This window comes from Amia ocellicauda, chromosome 12 (genome assembly GCF_036373705.1).
Source record: "Amia ocellicauda isolate fAmiCal2 chromosome 12, fAmiCal2.hap1, whole genome shotgun sequence".
Classification (NCBI taxonomy): Eukaryota; Metazoa; Chordata; class Actinopteri; order Amiiformes; family Amiidae; genus Amia; species Amia ocellicauda.
The window spans coordinates 21,046,510-21,065,000 of record NC_089861.1 but is presented as its reverse complement, the minus strand read 5'-3'; the positions used below and the strand labels follow the sequence as shown (position 1 = coordinate 21,065,000).

Sequence of the window (18,491 nt, the reverse complement as noted above, 5' to 3'; positions counted from 1 at the left end):
TGGGAGAAGCTAGCATTGACAGTCGTTGGTCTCAACTGACAACAAGTGCACACATCAGCCTGCTTCCTGAACCAGCAGGCTTTTACCGTCCCCTTCGCCACTCTACACTTCCTTACCATAAAGAAAGGCAACAAGCAGAAGGAGGCGCCCAACGTGGGGCTCGAACCCACGACCCTGAGATTAAGAGTCTCATGCTCTACCGACTGAGCTAGCCGGGCCACTGCGGGGGCCGCAGCGCAAGACAGCCCGCCGGAGTCTGCAAGAAGAAATGCGGCCACTTGACGGACGCACGGGCGTCCAATACTTTCCGACTTCCGTGCCTGCATTCACCATCCGGAGGCTTCGGCTCAAATCGTCTATTCTGGTCCAAAGACTTCTTGGGAGGGTTACAGGCTGCAGTTCATGCCGAACTACGAGCGTCTGCTCGACGTGAGCACATCATTGGCACTTTTGCGTGAAGGCCAGCTCCCGCAAGTGAGCAGAGTGGCGCAGCGGAAGCGTGCTGGGCCCATAACCCAAAGGTCGATGGATCGAAACCATTCTCTGCTATGACTTTTAGATTCCTTTGCGTTGCGTAACAGAAAGCCATATGCTCTCAGAGACCTCACCTGCACTTGAGGACTTGAAAAACTGCAGCAGCCAGTTCGTTTTCTAAGCAATCGTAAAAGGCTACTCACGCTGACTGAAGGAATATTTATCCATCCATCCATCCATCTATCTATCCCTATCTATCTGTATTTCTGTCTTTCAACATTTGTGAATGTCACTGTAGCCTGCAAACTCGTGCCCTTGCGAAAGGCTAGGACGAGGCAAATCACAGCTCTGGGAGAAGCTAGCATTGACAGTCGTTGGTCTCAACTGACAACAAGTGCACACATCAGCCTGCTTCCTGAACCAGCAGGCTTTTACCGTCCCCTTCGCCACTCTACACTTCCTTACCATAAAGAAAGGCAACAAGCAACCCATAACCCAGAGGTCGATGGATCGAAACCATTCTCTGCTATGACTTTTAGATTCCTTTGCGTTGCGTAACAGAAAGCCATATGCTCTCAGAGACCTCACCTGCACTTGAGGACTTGAAAAACTGCAGCAGCCAGTTCGTTTTCTAAGCAATCGTAAAAGGCTTCTCACGCTGACTGAAGGAATATTTATCCATCCATCCATCTATCTATCTGTATTTCTGTCTTTCAACATTTGTGAATGTCACTGTAGCCTGCAAACTCGTGCCCTTGCGAAAGGCTAGGACGAGGCAAATCACAGCTCTGGGAGAAGCTAGCATTGACAGTCGTTGGTCTCAACTGACAACAAGTGCACACATCAGCCTGCTTCCTGAACCAGCAGGCTTTTACCGTCCCCTTCGCCACTCTACACTTCCTTACCATAAAGAAAGGCAACAAGCAGAAGGAGGCGCCCAACGTGGGGCTCGAACCCACGACCCTGAGATTAAGAGTCTCATGCTCTACCGACTGAGCTAGCCGGGCCACTGCGGGGGCCGCAGCGCAAGACAGCCCGCCGGAGTCTGCAAGAAGAAATGCGGCCACTTGACGGACGCACGGGCGTCCAATACTTTCCGACTTCCGTGCCTGCATTCACCATCCGGAGGCTTCGGCTCAAATCGTCTATTCTGGTCCAAAGACTTCTTGGGAGGGTTACAGGCTGCAGTTCATGCCGAACTACGAGCGCCTGCTCGACGTGAGCACATCATTGGCACTTTTGCGTGAAGGCCAGCTCCCGCAAGTGAGCAGAGTGGCGCAGCGGAAGCGTGCTGGGCCCATAACCCAAAGGTCGATGGATCGAAACCATTCTCTGCTATGACTTTTAGATTCCTTTGCGTTGCGTAACAGAAAGCCATATGCTCTCAGAGACCTCACCTGCACTTGAGGACTTGAAAAACTGCAGCAGCCAGTTCGTTTTCTAAGCAATCGTAAAAGGCTTCTCACGCTGACTGAAGGAATATTTATCCATCCATCCATCCATCCATCTATCTATCCCTATCTATCTGTATTTCTGTCTTTCAACATTTGTGAATGTCACTGTAGCCTGCAAACTCGTGCCCTTGCGAAAGGCTAGGACGAGGCAAATCACAGCTCTGGGAGAAGCTAGCATTGACAGTCGTTGGTCTCAACTGACAACAAGTGCACACATCAGCCTGCTTCCTGAACCAGCAGGCTTTTACCGTCCCCTTCGCCACTCTACACTTCCTTACCATAAAGAAAGGCAACAAGCAACCCATAACCCAGAGGTCGATGGATCGAAACCATTCTCTGCTATGACTTTTAGATTCCTTTGCGTTGCGTAACAGAAAGCCATATGCTCTCAGAGACCTCACCTGCACTTGAGGACTTGAAAAACTGCAGCAGCCAGTTCGTTTTCTAAGCAATCGTAAAAGGCTTCTCACGCTGACTGAAGGAATATTTATCCATCCATCCATCTATCTATCTGTATTTCTGTCTTTCAACATTTGTGAATGTCACTGTAGCCTGCAAACTCGTGCCCTTGCGAAAGGCTAGGACGAGGCAAATCACAGCTCTGGGAGAAGCTAGCATTGACAGTCGTTGGTCTCAACTGACAACAAGTGCACACATCAGCCTGCTTCCTGAACCAGCAGGCTTTTACCGTCCCCTTCGCCACTCTACACTTCCTTACCATAAAGAAAGGCAACAAGCAGAAGGAGGCGCCCAACGTGGGGCTCGAACCCACGACCCTGAGATTAAGAGTCTCATGCTCTACCGACTGAGCTAGCCGGGCCACTGCGGGGGCCGCAGCGCAAGACAGCCCGCCGGAGTCTGCAAGAAGAAATGCGGCCACTTGACGGACGCACGGGCGTCCAATACTTTCCGACTTCCGTGCCTGCATTCACCATCCGGAGGCTTCGGCTCAAATCGTCTATTCTGGTCCAAAGACTTCTTGGGAGGGTTACAGGCTGCAGTTCATGCCGAACTACGAGCGTCTGCTCGACGTGAGCACATCATTGGCACTTTTGCGTGAAGGCCAGCTCCCGCAAGTGAGCAGAGTGGCGCAGCGGAAGCGTGCTGGGCCCATAACCCAAAGGTCGATGGATCGAAACCATTCTCTGCTATGACTTTTAGATTCCTTTGCGTTGCGTAACAGAAAGCCATATGCTCTCAGAGACCTCACCTGCACTTGAGGACTTGAAAAACTGCAGCAGCCAGTTCGTTTTCTAAGCAATCGTAAAAGGCTACTCACGCTGACTGAAGGAATATTTATCCATCCATCCATCCATCTATCTATCCCTATCTATCTGTATTTCTGTCTTTCAACATTTGTGAATGTCACTGTAGCCTGCAAACTCGTGCCCTTGCGAAAGGCTAGGACGAGGCAAATCACAGCTCTGGGAGAAGCTAGCATTGACAGTCGTTGGTCTCAACTGACAACAAGTGCACACATCAGCCTGCTTCCTGAACCAGCAGGCTTTTACCGTCCCCTTCGCCACTCTACACTTCCTTACCATAAAGAAAGGCAACAAGCAACCCATAACCCAGAGGTCGATGGATCGAAACCATTCTCTGCTATGACTTTTAGATTCCTTTGCGTTGCGTAACAGAAAGCCATATGCTCTCAGAGACCTCACCTGCACTTGAGGACTTGAAAAACTGCAGCAGCCAGTTCGTTTTCTAAGCAATCGTAAAAGGCTTCTCACGCTGACTGAAGGAATATTTATCCATCCATCCATCTATCTATCTGTATTTCTGTCTTTCAACATTTGTGAATGTCACTGTAGCCTGCAAACTCGTGCCCTTGCGAAAGGCTAGGACGAGGCAAATCACAGCTCTGGGAGAAGCTAGCATTGACAGTCGTTGGTCTCAACTGACAACAAGTGCACACATCAGCCTGCTTCCTGAACCAGCAGGCTTTTACCGTCCCCTTCGCCACTCTACACTTCCTTACCATAAAGAAAGGCAACAAGCAGAAGGAGGCGCCCAACGTGGGGCTCGAACCCACGACCCTGAGATTAAGAGTCTCATGCTCTACCGACTGAGCTAGCCGGGCCACTGCGGGGGCCGCAGCGCAAGACAGCCCGCCGGAGTCTGCAAGAAGAAATGCGGCCACTTGACGGACGCACGGGCGTCCAATACTTTCCGACTTCCGTGCCTGCATTCACCATCCGGAGGCTTCGGCTCAAATCGTCTATTCTGGTCCAAAGACTTCTTGGGAGGGTTACAGGCTGCAGTTCATGCCGAACTACGAGCGCCTGCTCGACGTGAGCACATCATTGGCACTTTTGCGTGAAGGCCAGCTCCCGCAAGTGAGCAGAGTGGCGCAGCGGAAGCGTGCTGGGCCCATAACCCAAAGGTCGATGGATCGAAACCATTCTCTGCTATGACTTTTAGATTCCTTTGCGTTGCGTAACAGAAAGCCATATGCTCTCAGAGACCTCACCTGCACTTGAGGACTTGAAAAACTGCAGCAGCCAGTTCGTTTTCTAAGCAATCGTAAAAGGCTTCTCACGCTGACTGAAGGAATATTTATCCATCCATCCATCTATCTATCTGTATTTCTGTCTTTCAACATTTGTGAATGTCACTGTAGCCTGCAAACTCGTGCCCTTGCGAAAGGCTAGGACGAGGCAAATCACAGCTCTGGGAGAAGCTAGCATTGACAGTCGTTGGTCTCAACTGACAACAAGTGCACACATCAGCCTGCTTCCTGAACCAGCAGGCTTTTACCGTCCCCTTCGCCACTCTACACTTCCTTACCATAAAGAAAGGCAACAAGCAACCCATAACCCAGAGGTCGATGGATCGAAACCATTCTCTGCTATGACTTTTAGATTCCTTTGCGTTGCGTAACAGAAAGCCATATGCTCTCAGAGACCTCACCTGCACTTGAGGACTTGAAAAACTGCAGCAGCCAGTTCGTTTTCTAAGCAATCGTAAAAGGCTTCTCACGCTGACTGAAGGAATATTTATCCATCCATCCATCTATCTATCTGTATTTCTGTCTTTCAACATTTGTGAATGTCACTGTAGCCTGCAAACTCGTGCCCTTGCGAAAGGCTAGGACGAGGCAAATCACAGCTCTGGGAGAAGCTAGCATTGACAGTCGTTGGTCTCAACTGACAACAAGTGCACACATCAGCCTGCTTCCTGAACCAGCAGGCTTTTACCGTCCCCTTCGCCACTCTACACTTCCTTACCATAAAGAAAGGCAACAAGCAGAAGGAGGCGCCCAACGTGGGGCTCGAACCCACGACCCTGAGATTAAGAGTCTCATGCTCTACCGACTGAGCTAGCCGGGCCACTGCGGGGGCCGCAGCGCAAGACAGCCCGCCGGAGTCTGCAAGAAGAAATGCGGCCACTTGACGGACGCACGGGCGTCCAATACTTTCCGACTTCCGTGCCTGCATTCACCATCCGGAGGCTTCGGCTCAAATCGTCTATTCTGGTCCAAAGACTTCTTGGGAGGGTTACAGGCTGCAGTTCATGCCGAACTACGAGCGCCTGCTCGACGTGAGCACATCATTGGCACTTTTGCGTGAAGGCCAGCTCCCGCAAGTGAGCAGAGTGGCGCAGCGGAAGCGTGCTGGGCCCATAACCCAAAGGTCGATGGATCGAAACCATTCTCTGCTATGACTTTTAGATTCCTTTGCGTTGCGTAACAGAAAGCCATATGCTCTCAGAGACCTCACCTGCACTTGAGGACTTGAAAAACTGCAGCAGCCAGTTCGTTTTCTAAGCAATCGTAAAAGGCTTCTCACGCTGACTGAAGGAATATTTATCCATCCATCCATCTATCTATCTATCTATCCCTATCTATCTGTATTTCTGTCTTTCAACATTTGTGAATGTCACTGTAGCCTGCAAACTCGTGCCCTTGCGAAAGGCTAGGACGAGGCAAATCACAGCTCTGGGAGAAGCTAGCATTGACAGTCGTTGGTCTCAACTGACAACAAGTGCACACATCAGCCTGCTTCCTGAACCAGCAGGCTTTTACCGTCCCCTTCGCCACTCTACACTTCCTTACCATAAAGAAAGGCAACAAGCAGAAGGAGGCGCACAACGTGGGGCTCGAACCCACGACCCTGAGATTAAGAGTCTCATGCTCTACCGACTGAGCTAGCCGGGCCACTGCGGGGGCCGCAGCGCAAGACAGCCCGCCGGAGTCTGCAAGAAGAAATGCGGCCACTTGACGGACGCACGGGCGTCCAATACTTTCCGACTTCCGTGCCTGCATTCACCATCCGGAGGCTTCGGCTCAAATCGTCTATTCTGGTCCAAAGACTTCTTGGGAGGGTTACAGGCTGCAGTTCATGCCGAACTACGAGCGCCTGCTCGACGTGAGCACATCATTGGCACTTTTGCGTGAAGGACAGCTCCCGCAAGTGAGCAGAGTGGCGCAGCGGAAGCGTGCTGGGCCCATAACCCAAAGGTCGATGGATCGAAACCATTCTCTGCTATGACTTTTAGATTCCTTTGCGTTGCGTAACAGAAAGCCATATGCTCTCAGAGACCTCACCTGCACTTGAGGACTTGAAAAACTGCAGCAGCCAGTTCGTTTTCTAAGCAATCGTAAAAGGCTTCTCACGCTGACTGAAGGAATATTTATCCATCCATCCATCTATCTATCTATCTATCCCTATCTATCTGTATTTCTGTCTTTCAACATTTGTGAATGTCACTGTAGCCTGCAAACTCGTGCCCTTGCGAAAGGCTAGGACGAGGCAAATCACAGCTCTGGGAGAAGCTAGCATTGACAGTCGTTGGTCTCAACTGACAACAAGTGCACACATCAGCCTGCTTCCTGAACCAGCAGGCTTTTACCGTCCCCTTCGCCACTCTACACTTCCTTACCATAAAGAAAGGCAACAAGCAACCCATAACCCAGAGGTCGATGGATCGAAACCATTCTCTGCTATGACTTTTAGATTCCTTTGCGTTGCGTAACAGAAAACCATATGCTCTCAGAGACCTCACCTGCACTTGAGGACTTGAAAAACTGCAGCAGCCAGTTCGTTTTCTAAGCAATCGTAAAAGGCTTCTCACGCTGACTGAAGGAATATTTATCCATCCATCCATCCATCCATCTATCTATCCCTATCTATCTGTATTTCTGTCTTTCAACATTTGTGAATGTCACTGTAGCCTGCAAACTCGTGCCCTTGCGAAAGGCTAGGACGAGGCAAATCACAGCTCTGGGAGAAGCTAGCATTGACAGTCGTTGGTCTCAACTGACAACAAGTGCACACATCAGCCTGCTTCCTGAACCAGCAGGCTTTTACCGTCCCCTTCGCCACTCTACACTTCCTTACCATAAAGAAAGGCAACAAGCAACCCATAACCCAGAGGTCGATGGATCGAAACCATTCTCTGCTATGACTTTTAGATTCCTTTGCGTTGCGTAACAGAAAGCCATATGCTCTCAGAGACCTCACCTGCACTTGAGGACTTGAAAAACTGCAGCAGCCAGTTCGTTTTCTAAGCAATCGTAAAAGGCTACTCACGCTGACTGAAGGAATATTTATCCATCCATCCATCCATCTATCTATCCCTATCTATCTGTATTTCTGTCTTTCAACATTTGTGAATGTCACTGTAGCCTGCAAACTCGTGCCCTTGCGAAAGGCTAGGACGAGGCAAATCACAGCTCTGGGAGAAGCTAGCATTGACAGTCGTTGGTCTCAACTGACAACAAGTGCACACATCAGCCTGCTTCCTGAACCAGCAGGCTTTTACCGTCCCCTTCGCCACTCTACACTTCCTTACCATAAAGAAAGGCAACAAGCAACCCATAACCCAGAGGTCGATGGATCGAAACCATTCTCTGCTATGACTTTTAGATTCCTTTGCGTTGCGTAACAGAAAGCCATATGCTCTCAGAGACCTCACCTGCACTTGAGGACTTGAAAAACTGCAGCAGCCAGTTCGTTTTCTAAGCAATCGTAAAAGGCTTCTCACGCTGACTGAAGGAATATTTATCCATCCATCCATCTATCTATCTGTATTTCTGTCTTTCAACATTTGTGAATGTCACTGTAGCCTGCAAACTCGTGCCCTTGCGAAAGGCTAGGACGAGGCAAATCACAGCTCTGGGAGAAGCTAGCATTGACAGTCGTTGGTCTCAACTGACAACAAGTGCACACATCAGCCTGCTTCCTGAACCAGCAGGCTTTTACCGTCCCCTTCGCCACTCTACACTTCCTTACCATAAAGAAAGGCAACAAGCAGAAGGAGGCGCCCAACGTGGGGCTCGAACCCACGACCCTGAGATTAAGAGTCTCATGCTCTACCGACTGAGCTAGCCGGGCCACTGCGGGGGCCGCAGCGCAAGACAGCCCGCCGGAGTCTGCAAGAAGAAATGCGGCCACTTGACGGACGCACGGGCGTCCAATACTTTCCGACTTCCGTGCCTGCATTCACCATCCGGAGGCTTCGGCTCAAATCGTCTATTCTGGTCCAAAGACTTCTTGGGAGGGTTACAGGCTGCAGTTCATGCCGAACTACGAGCGCCTGCTCGACGTGAGCACATCATTGGCACTTTTGCGTGAAGGCCAGCTCCCGCAAGTGAGCAGAGTGGCGCAGCGGAAGCGTGCTGGGCCCATAACCCAAAGGTCGATGGATCGAAACCATTCTCTGCTATGACTTTTAGATTCCTTTGCGTTGCGTAACAGAAAGCCATATGCTCTCAGAGACCTCACCTGCACTTGAGGACTTGAAAAACTGCAGCAGCCAGTTCGTTTTCTAAGCAATCGTGAAAGGCTTCTCACGCTGACTGAAGGAATATTTATCCATCCATCCATCTATCTATCTGTATTTCTGTCTTTCAACATTTGTGAATGTCACTGTAGCCTGCAAACTCGTGCCCTTGCGAAAGGCTAGGACGAGGCAAATCACAGCTCTGGGAGAAGCTAGCATTGACAGTCGTTGGTCTCAACTGACAACAAGTGCACACATCAGCCTGCTTCCTGAACCAGCAGGCTTTTACCGTCCCCTTCGCCACTCTACACTTCCTTACCATAAAGAAAGGCAACAAGCAACCCATAACCCAGAGGTCGATGGATCGAAACCATTCTCTGCTATGACTTTTAGATTCCTTTGCGTTGCGTAACAGAAAGCCATATGCTCTCAGAGACCTCACCTGCACTTGAGGACTTGAAAAACTGCAGCAGCCAGTTCGTTTTCTAAGCAATCGTAAAAGGCTTCTCACGCTGACTGAAGGAATATTTATCCATCCATCCATCTATCTATCTGTATTTCTGTCTTTCAACATTTGTGAATGTCACTGTAGCCTGCAAACTCGTGCCCTTGCGAAAGGCTAGGACGAGGCAAATCACAGCTCTGGGAGAAGCTAGCATTGACAGTCGTTGGTCTCAACTGACAACAAGTGCACACATCAGCCTGCTTCCTGAACCAGCAGGCTTTTACCGTCCCCTTCGCCACTCTACACTTCCTTACCATAAAGAAAGGCAACAAGCAGAAGGAGGCGCCCAACGTGGGGCTCGAACCCACGACCCTGAGATTAAGAGTCTCATGCTCTACCGACTGAGCTAGCCGGGCCACTGCGGGGGCCGCAGCGCAAGACAGCCCGCCGGAGTCTGCAAGAAGAAATGCGGCCACTTGACGGACGCACGGGCGTCCAATACTTTCCGACTTCCGTGCCTGCATTCACCATCCGGAGGCTTCGGCTCAAATCGTCTATTCTGGTCCAAAGACTTCTTGGGAGGGTTACAGGCTGCAGTTCATGCCGAACTACGAGCGCCTGCTCGACGTGAGCACATCATTGGCACTTTTGCGTGAAGGCCAGCTCCCGCAAGTGAGCAGAGTGGCGCAGCGGAAGCGTGCTGGGCCCATAACCCAAAGGTCGATGGATCGAAACCATTCTCTGCTATGACTTTTAGATTCCTTTGCGTTGCGTAACAGAAAGCCATATGCTCTCAGAGACCTCACCTGCACTTGAGGACTTGAAAAACTGCAGCAGCCAGTTCGTTTTCTAAGCAATCGTAAAAGGCTTCTCACGCTGACTGAAGGAATATTTATCCATCCATCCATCTATCTATCTATCTATCCCTATCTATCTGTATTTCTGTCTTTCAACATTTGTGAATGTCACTGTAGCCTGCAAACTCGTGCCCTTGCGAAAGGCTAGGACGAGGCAAATCACAGCTCTGGGAGAAGCTAGCATTGACAGTCGTTGGTCTCAACTGACAACAAGTGCACACATCAGCCTGCTTCCTGAACCAGCAGGCTTTTACCGTCCCCTTCGCCACTCTACACTTCCTTACCATAAAGAAAGGCAACAAGCAGAAGGAGGCGCACAACGTGGGGCTCGAACCCACGACCCTGAGATTAAGAGTCTCATGCTCTACCGACTGAGCTAGCCGGGCCACTGCGGGGGCCGCAGCGCAAGACAGCCCGCCGGAGTCTGCAAGAAGAAATGCGGCCACTTGACGGACGCACGGGCGTCCAATACTTTCCGACTTCCGTGCCTGCATTCACCATCCGGAGGCTTCGGCTCAAATCGTCTATTCTGGTCCAAAGACTTCTTGGGAGGGTTACAGGCTGCAGTTCATGCCGAACTACGAGCGCCTGCTCGACGTGAGCACATCATTGGCACTTTTGCGTGAAGGACAGCTCCCGCAAGTGAGCAGAGTGGCGCAGCGGAAGCGTGCTGGGCCCATAACCCAAAGGTCGATGGATCGAAACCATTCTCTGCTATGACTTTTAGATTCCTTTGCGTTGCGTAACAGAAAGCCATATGCTCTCAGAGACCTCACCTGCACTTGAGGACTTGAAAAACTGCAGCAGCCAGTTCGTTTTCTAAGCAATCGTAAAAGGCTTCTCACGCTGACTGAAGGAATATTTATCCATCCATCCATCTATCTATCTATCTATCCCTATCTATCTGTATTTCTGTCTTTCAACATTTGTGAATGTCACTGTAGCCTGCAAACTCGTGCCCTTGCGAAAGGCTAGGACGAGGCAAATCACAGCTCTGGGAGAAGCTAGCATTGACAGTCGTTGGTCTCAACTGACAACAAGTGCACACATCAGCCTGCTTCCTGAACCAGCAGGCTTTTACCGTCCCCTTCGCCACTCTACACTTCCTTACCATAAAGAAAGGCAACAAGCAACCCATAACCCAGAGGTCGATGGATCGAAACCATTCTCTGCTATGACTTTTAGATTCCTTTGCGTTGCGTAACAGAAAACCATATGCTCTCAGAGACCTCACCTGCACTTGAGGACTTGAAAAACTGCAGCAGCCAGTTCGTTTTCTAAGCAATCGTAAAAGGCTTCTCACGCTGACTGAAGGAATATTTATCCATCCATCCATCCATCCATCTATCTATCCCTATCTATCTGTATTTCTGTCTTTCAACATTTGTGAATGTCACTGTAGCCTGCAAACTCGTGCCCTTGCGAAAGGCTAGGACGAGGCAAATCACAGCTCTGGGAGAAGCTAGCATTGACAGTCGTTGGTCTCAACTGACAACAAGTGCACACATCAGCCTGCTTCCTGAACCAGCAGGCTTTTACCGTCCCCTTCGCCACTCTACACTTCCTTACCATAAAGAAAGGCAACAAGCAACCCATAACCCAGAGGTCGATGGATCGAAACCATTCTCTGCTATGACTTTTAGATTCCTTTGCGTTGCGTAACAGAAAGCCATATGCTCTCAGAGACCTCACCTGCACTTGAGGACTTGAAAAACTGCAGCAGCCAGTTCGTTTTCTAAGCAATCGTAAAAGGCTTCTCACGCTGACTGAAGGAATATTTATCCATCCATCCATCTATCTATCTGTATTTCTGTCTTTCAACATTTGTGAATGTCACTGTAGCCTGCAAACTCGTGCCCTTGCGAAAGGCTAGGACGAGGCAAATCACAGCTCTGGGAGAAGCTAGCATTGACAGTCGTTGGTCTCAACTGACAACAAGTGCACACATCAGCCTGCTTCCTGAACCAGCAGGCTTTTACCGTCCCCTTCGCCACTCTACACTTCCTTACCATAAAGAAAGGCAACAAGCAGAAGGAGGCGCCCAACGTGGGGCTCGAACCCACGACCCTGAGATTAAGAGTCTCATGCTCTACCGACTGAGCTAGCCGGGCCACTGCGGGGGCCGCAGCGCAAGACAGCCCGCCGGAGTCTGCAAGAAGAAATGCGGCCACTTGACGGACGCACGGGCGTCCAATACTTTCCGACTTCCGTGCCTGCATTCACCATCCGGAGGCTTCGGCTCAAATCGTCTATTCTGGTCCAAAGACTTCTTGGGAGGGTTACAGGCTGCAGTTCATGCCGAACTACGAGCGCCTGCTCGACGTGAGCACATCATTGGCACTTTTGCGTGAAGGCCAGCTCCCGCAAGTGAGCAGAGTGGCGCAGCGGAAGCGTGCTGGGCCCATAACCCAAAGGTCGATGGATCGAAACCATTCTCTGCTATGACTTTTAGATTCCTTTGCGTTGCGTAACAGAAAGCCATATGCTCTCAGAGACCTCACCTGCACTTGAGGACTTGAAAAACTGCAGCAGCCAGTTCGTTTTCTAAGCAATCGTAAAAGGCTTCTCACGCTGACTGAAGGAATATTTATCCATCCATCCATCTATCTATCTATCTATCCCTATCTATCTGTATTTCTGTCTTTCAACATTTGTGAATGTCACTGTAGCCTGCAAACTCGTGCCCTTGCGAAAGGCTAGGACGAGGCAAATCACAGCTCTGGGAGAAGCTAGCATTGACAGTCGTTGGTCTCAACTGACAACAAGTGCACACATCAGCCTGCTTCCTGAACCAGCAGGCTTTTACCGTCCCCTTCGCCACTCTACACTTCCTTACCATAAAGAAAGGCAACAAGCAACCCATAACCCAGAGGTCGATGGATCGAAACCATTCTCTGCTATGACTTTTAGATTCCTTTGCGTTGCGTAACAGAAAGCCATATGCTCTCAGAGACCTCACCTGCACTTGAGGACTTGAAAAACTGCAGCAGCCAGTTCGTTTTCTAAGCAATCGTAAAAGGCTTCTCACGCTGACTGAAGGAATATTTATCCATCCATCCATCTATCTATCTGTATTTCTGTCTTTCAACATTTGTGAATGTCACTGTAGCCTGCAAACTCGTGCCCTTGCGAAAGGCTAGGACGAGGCAAATCACAGCTCTGGGAGAAGCTAGCATTGACAGTCGTTGGTCTCAACTGACAACAAGTGCACACATCAGCCTGCTTCCTGAACCAGCAGGCTTTTACCGTCCCCTTCGCCACTCTACACTTCCTTACCATAAAGAAAGGCAACAAGCAGAAGGAGGCGCACAACGTGGGGCTCGAACCCACGACCCTGAGATTAAGAGTCTCATGCTCTACCGACTGAGCTAGCCGGGCCACTGCGGGGGCCGCAGCGCAAGACAGCCCGCCGGAGTCTGCAAGAAGAAATGCGGCCACTTGACGGACGCACGGGCGTCCAATACTTTCCGACTTCCGTGCCTGCATTCACCATCCGGAGGCTTCGGCTCAAATCGTCTATTCTGGTCCAAAGACTTCTTGGGAGGGTTACAGGCTGCAGTTCATGCCGAACTACGAGCGCCTGCTCGACGTGAGCACATCATTGGCACTTTTGCGTGAAGGACAGCTCCCGCAAGTGAGCAGAGTGGCGCAGCGGAAGCGTGCTGGGCCCATAACCCAAAGGTCGATGGATCGAAACCATTCTCTGCTATGACTTTTAGATTCCTTTGCGTTGCGTAACAGAAAGCCATATGCTCTCAGAGACCTCACCTGCACTTGAGGACTTGAAAAACTGCAGCAGCCAGTTCGTTTTCTAAGCAATCGTAAAAGGCTTCTCACGCTGACTGAAGGAATATTTATCCATCCATCCATCTATCTATCTGTATTTCTGTCTTTCAACATTTGTGAATGTCACTGTAGCCTGCAAACTCGTGCCCTTGCGAAAGGCTAGGACGAGGCAAATCACAGCTCTGGGAGAAGCTAGCATTGACAGTCGTTGGTCTCAACTGACAACAAGTGCACACATCAGCCTGCTTCCTGAACCAGCAGGCTTTTACCGTCCCCTTCGCCACTCTACACTTCCTTACCATAAAGAAAGGCAACAAGCAACCCATAACCCAGAGGTCGATGGATCGAAACCATTCTCTGCTATGACTTTTAGATTCCTTTGCGTTGCGTAACAGAAAGCCATATGCTCTCAGAGACCTCACCTGCACTTGAGGACTTGAAAAACTGCAGCAGCCAGTTCGTTTTCTAAGCAATCGTAAAAGGCTTCTCACGCTGACTGAAGGAATATTTATCCATCCATCCATCTATCTATCTGTATTTCTGTCTTTCAACATTTGTGAATGTCACTGTAGCCTGCAAACTCGTGCCCTTGCGAAAGGCTAGGACGAGGCAAATCACAGCTCTGGGAGAAGCTAGCATTGACAGTCGTTGGTCTCAACTGACAACAAGTGCACACATCAGCCTGCTTCCTGAACCAGCAGGCTTTTACCGTCCCCTTCGCCACTCTACACTTCCTTACCATAAAGAAAGGCAACAAGCAGAAGGAGGCGCCCAACGTGGGGCTCGAACCCACGACCCTGAGATTAAGAGTCTCATGCTCTACCGACTGAGCTAGCCGGGCCACTGCGGGGGCCGCAGCGCAAGACAGCCCGCCGGAGTCTGCAAGAAGAAATGCGGCCACTTGACGGACGCACGGGCGTCCAATACTTTCCGACTTCCGTGCCTGCATTCACCATCCGGAGGCTTCGGCTCAAATCGTCTATTCTGGTCCAAAGACTTCTTGGGAGGGTTACAGGCTGCAGTTCATGCCGAACTACGAGCGCCTGCTCGACGTGAGCACATCATTGGCACTTTTGCGTGAAGGCCAGCTCCCGCAAGTGAGCAGAGTGGCGCAGCGGAAGCGTGCTGGGCCCATAACCCAAAGGTCGATGGATCGAAACCATTCTCTGCTATGACTTTTAGATTCCTTTGCGTTGCGTAACAGAAAGCCATATGCTCTCAGAGACCTCACCTGCACTTGAGGACTTGAAAAACTGCAGCAGCCAGTTCGTTTTCTAAGCAATCGTAAAAGGCTTCTCACGCTGACTGAAGGAATATTTATCCATCCATCCATCTATCTATCTATCTATCCCTATCTATCTGTATTTCTGTCTTTCAACATTTGTGAATGTCACTGTAGCCTGCAAACTCGTGCCCTTGCGAAAGGCTAGGACGAGGCAAATCACAGCTCTGGGAGAAGCTAGCATTGACAGTCGTTGGTCTCAACTGACAACAAGTGCACACATCAGCCTGCTTCCTGAACCAGCAGGCTTTTACCGTCCCCTTCGCCACTCTACACTTCCTTACCATAAAGAAAGGCAACAAGCAGAAGGAGGCGCACAACGTGGGGCTCGAACCCACGACCCTGAGATTAAGAGTCTCATGCTCTACCGACTGAGCTAGCCGGGCCACTGCGGGGGCCGCAGCGCAAGACAGCCCGCCGGAGTCTGCAAGAAGAAATGCGGCCACTTGACGGACGCACGGGCGTCCAATACTTTCCGACTTCCGTGCCTGCATTCACCATCCGGAGGCTTCGGCTCAAATCGTCTATTCTGGTCCAAAGACTTCTTGGGAGGGTTACAGGCTGCAGTTCATGCCGAACTACGAGCGCCTGCTCGACGTGAGCACATCATTGGCACTTTTGCGTGAAGGACAGCTCCCGCAAGTGAGCAGAGTGGCGCAGCGGAAGCGTGCTGGGCCCATAACCCAAAGGTCGATGGATCGAAACCATTCTCTGCTATGACTTTTAGATTCCTTTGCGTTGCGTAACAGAAAGCCATATGCTCTCAGAGACCTCACCTGCACTTGAGGACTTGAAAAACTGCAGCAGCCAGTTCGTTTTCTAAGCAATCGTAAAAGGCTTCTCACGCTGACTGAAGGAATATTTATCCATCCATCCATCTATCTATCTATCTATCCCTATCTATCTGTATTTCTGTCTTTCAACATTTGTGAATGTCACTGTAGCCTGCAAACTCGTGCCCTTGCGAAAGGCTAGGACGAGGCAAATCACAGCTCTGGGAGAAGCTAGCATTGACAGTCGTTGGTCTCAACTGACAACAAGTGCACACATCAGCCTGCTTCCTGAACCAGCAGGCTTTTACCGTCCCCTTCGCCACTCTACACTTCCTTACCATAAAGAAAGGCAACAAGCAACCCATAACCCAGAGGTCGATGGATCGAAACCATTCTCTGCTATGACTTTTAGATTCCTTTGCGTTGCGTAACAGAAAACCATATGCTCTCAGAGACCTCACCTGCACTTGAGGACTTGAAAAACTGCAGCAGCCAGTTCGTTTTCTAAGCAATCGTAAAAGGCTTCTCACGCTGACTGAAGGAATATTTATCCATCCATCCATCCATCCATCTATCTATCCCTATCTATCTGTATTTCTGTCTTTCAACATTTGTGAATGTCACTGTAGCCTGCAAACTCGTGCCCTTGCGAAAGGCTAGGACGAGGCAAATCACAGCTCTGGGAGAAGCTAGCATTGACAGTCGTTGGTCTCAACTGACAACAAGTGCACACATCAGCCTGCTTCCTGAACCAGCAGGCTTTTACCGTCCCCTTCGCCACTCTACACTTCCTTACCATAAAGAAAGGCAACAAGCAACCCATAACCCAGAGGTCGATGGATCGAAACCATTCTCTGCTATGACTTTTAGATTCCTTTGCGTTGCGTAACAGAAAGCCATATGCTCTCAGAGACCTCACCTGCACTTGAGGACTTGAAAAACTGCAGCAGCCAGTTCGTTTTCTAAGCAATCGTAAAAGGCTTCTCACGCTGACTGAAGGAATATTTATCCATCCATCCATCTATCTATCTGTATTTCTGTCTTTCAACATTTGTGAATGTCACTGTAGCCTGCAAACTCGTGCCCTTGCGAAAGGCTAGGACGAGGCAAATCACAGCTCTGGGAGAAGCTAGCATTGACAGTCGTTGGTCTCAACTGACAACAAGTGCACACATCAGCCTGCTTCCTGAACCAGCAGGCTTTTACCGTCCCCTTCGCCACTCTACACTTCCTTACCATAAAGAAAGGCAACAAGCAGAAGGAGGCGCCCAACGTGGGGCTCGAACCCACGACCCTGAGATTAAGAGTCTCATGCTCTACCGACTGAGCTAGCCGGGCCACTGCGGGGGCCGCAGCGCAAGACAGCCCGCCGGAGTCTGCAAGAAGAAATGCGGCCACTTGACGGACGCACGGGCGTCCAATACTTTCCGACTTCCGTGCCTGCATTCACCATCCGGAGGCTTCGGCTCAAATCGTCTATTCTGGTCCAAAGACTTCTTGGGAGGGTTACAGGCTGCAGTTCATGCCGAACTACGAGCGCCTGCTCGACGTGAGCACATCATTGGCACTTTTGCGTGAAGGCCAGCTCCCGCAAGTGAGCAGAGTGGCGCAGCGGAAGCGTGCTGGGCCCATAACCCAAAGGTCGATGGATCGAAACCATTCTCTGCTATGACTTTTAGATTCCTTTGCGTTGCGTAACAGAAAGCCATATGCTCTCAGAGACCTCACCTGCACTTGAGGACTTGAAAAACTGCAGCAGCCAGTTCGTTTTCTAAGCAATCGTAAAAGGCTTCTCACGCTGACTGAAGGAATATTTATCCATCCATCCATCTATCTATCTATCTATCCCTATCTATCTGTATTTCTGTCTTTCAACATTTGTGAATGTCACTGTAGCCTGCAAACTCGTGCCCTTGCGAAAGGCTAGGACGAGGCAAATCACAGCTCTGGGAGAAGCTAGCATTGACAGTCGTTGGTCTCAACTGACAACAAGTGCACACATCAGCCTGCTTCCTGAACCAGCAGGCTTTTACCGTCCCCTTCGCCACTCTACACTTCCTTACCATAAAGAAAGGCAACAAGCAACCCATAACCCAGAGGTCGATGGATCGAAACCATTCTCTGCTATGACTTTTAGATTCCTTTGCGTTGCGTAACAGAAAGCCATATGCTCTCAGAGACCTCACCTGCACTTGAGGACTTGAAAAACTGCAGCAGCCAGTTCGTTTTCTAAGCAATCGTAAAAGGCTTCTCACGCTGACTGAAGGAATATTTATCCATCCATCCATCTATCTATCTGTATTTCTGTCTTTCAACATTTGTGAATGTCACTGTAGCCTGCAAACTCGTGCCCTTGCGAAAGGCTAGGACGAGGCAAATCACAGCTCTGGGAGAAGCTAGCATTGACAGTCGTTGGTCTCAACTGACAACAAGTGCACACATCAGCCTGCTTCCTGAACCAGCAGGCTTTTACCGTCCCCTTCGCCACTCTACACTTCCTTACCATAAAGAAAGGCAACAAGCAGAAGGAGGCGCACAACGTGGGGCTCGAACCCACGACCCTGAGATTAAGAGTCTCATGCTCTACCGACTGAGCTAGCCGGGCCACTGCGGGGGCCGCAGCGCAAGACAGCCCGCCGGAGTCTGCAAGAAGAAATGCGGCCACTTGACGGACGCACGGGCGTCCAATACTTT

At 50.3% G+C, this 18,491-nt stretch overlaps 15 non-coding genes across 15 annotated transcripts; all 15 read right to left on the bottom strand.

Annotated features, from left to right (window-relative positions):
- Positions 1–145: 145 nt before the first annotated feature.
- On the bottom strand, positions 146–218 carry trnak-cuu (transfer RNA lysine (anticodon CUU)). The gene has a single exon. It is a non-coding gene; the product is annotated as a tRNA-Lys (tRNA).
- Positions 219–1,408: 1,190 nt separating this feature from the next.
- trnak-cuu (transfer RNA lysine (anticodon CUU)) lies at positions 1,409–1,481 on the bottom strand. The gene has a single exon. It is a non-coding gene; the product is annotated as a tRNA-Lys (tRNA).
- Positions 1,482–2,675: 1,194 nt separating this feature from the next.
- On the bottom strand, positions 2,676–2,748 carry trnak-cuu (transfer RNA lysine (anticodon CUU)). The gene has a single exon. It is a non-coding gene; the product is annotated as a tRNA-Lys (tRNA).
- A 1,190-nt stretch (positions 2,749–3,938) lies between these two features.
- Positions 3,939–4,011, bottom strand: trnak-cuu (transfer RNA lysine (anticodon CUU)). Its single transcript has one exon. It is a non-coding gene; the product is annotated as a tRNA-Lys (tRNA).
- A 1,176-nt stretch (positions 4,012–5,187) lies between these two features.
- Positions 5,188–5,260, bottom strand: trnak-cuu (transfer RNA lysine (anticodon CUU)). Its single transcript has one exon. It is a non-coding gene; the product is annotated as a tRNA-Lys (tRNA).
- A 754-nt stretch (positions 5,261–6,014) lies between these two features.
- On the bottom strand, positions 6,015–6,087 carry trnak-cuu (transfer RNA lysine (anticodon CUU)). The gene has a single exon. It is a non-coding gene; the product is annotated as a tRNA-Lys (tRNA).
- Positions 6,088–8,193: 2,106 nt separating this feature from the next.
- On the bottom strand, positions 8,194–8,266 carry trnak-cuu (transfer RNA lysine (anticodon CUU)). Its single transcript has one exon. It is a non-coding gene; the product is annotated as a tRNA-Lys (tRNA).
- A 1,176-nt stretch (positions 8,267–9,442) lies between these two features.
- trnak-cuu (transfer RNA lysine (anticodon CUU)) lies at positions 9,443–9,515 on the bottom strand. The gene has a single exon. It is a non-coding gene; the product is annotated as a tRNA-Lys (tRNA).
- Positions 9,516–10,269: 754 nt separating this feature from the next.
- trnak-cuu (transfer RNA lysine (anticodon CUU)) lies at positions 10,270–10,342 on the bottom strand. Its single transcript has one exon. It is a non-coding gene; the product is annotated as a tRNA-Lys (tRNA).
- A 1,652-nt stretch (positions 10,343–11,994) lies between these two features.
- On the bottom strand, positions 11,995–12,067 carry trnak-cuu (transfer RNA lysine (anticodon CUU)). Its single transcript has one exon. It is a non-coding gene; the product is annotated as a tRNA-Lys (tRNA).
- Positions 12,068–13,261: 1,194 nt separating this feature from the next.
- On the bottom strand, positions 13,262–13,334 carry trnak-cuu (transfer RNA lysine (anticodon CUU)). Its single transcript has one exon. It is a non-coding gene; the product is annotated as a tRNA-Lys (tRNA).
- Positions 13,335–14,510: 1,176 nt separating this feature from the next.
- Positions 14,511–14,583, bottom strand: trnak-cuu (transfer RNA lysine (anticodon CUU)). The gene has a single exon. It is a non-coding gene; the product is annotated as a tRNA-Lys (tRNA).
- A 754-nt stretch (positions 14,584–15,337) lies between these two features.
- Positions 15,338–15,410, bottom strand: trnak-cuu (transfer RNA lysine (anticodon CUU)). The gene has a single exon. It is a non-coding gene; the product is annotated as a tRNA-Lys (tRNA).
- A 1,652-nt stretch (positions 15,411–17,062) lies between these two features.
- Positions 17,063–17,135, bottom strand: trnak-cuu (transfer RNA lysine (anticodon CUU)). The gene has a single exon. It is a non-coding gene; the product is annotated as a tRNA-Lys (tRNA).
- Positions 17,136–18,329: 1,194 nt separating this feature from the next.
- trnak-cuu (transfer RNA lysine (anticodon CUU)) lies at positions 18,330–18,402 on the bottom strand. Its single transcript has one exon. It is a non-coding gene; the product is annotated as a tRNA-Lys (tRNA).
- Between the last annotated feature and the right edge of the window lie 89 nt (positions 18,403–18,491).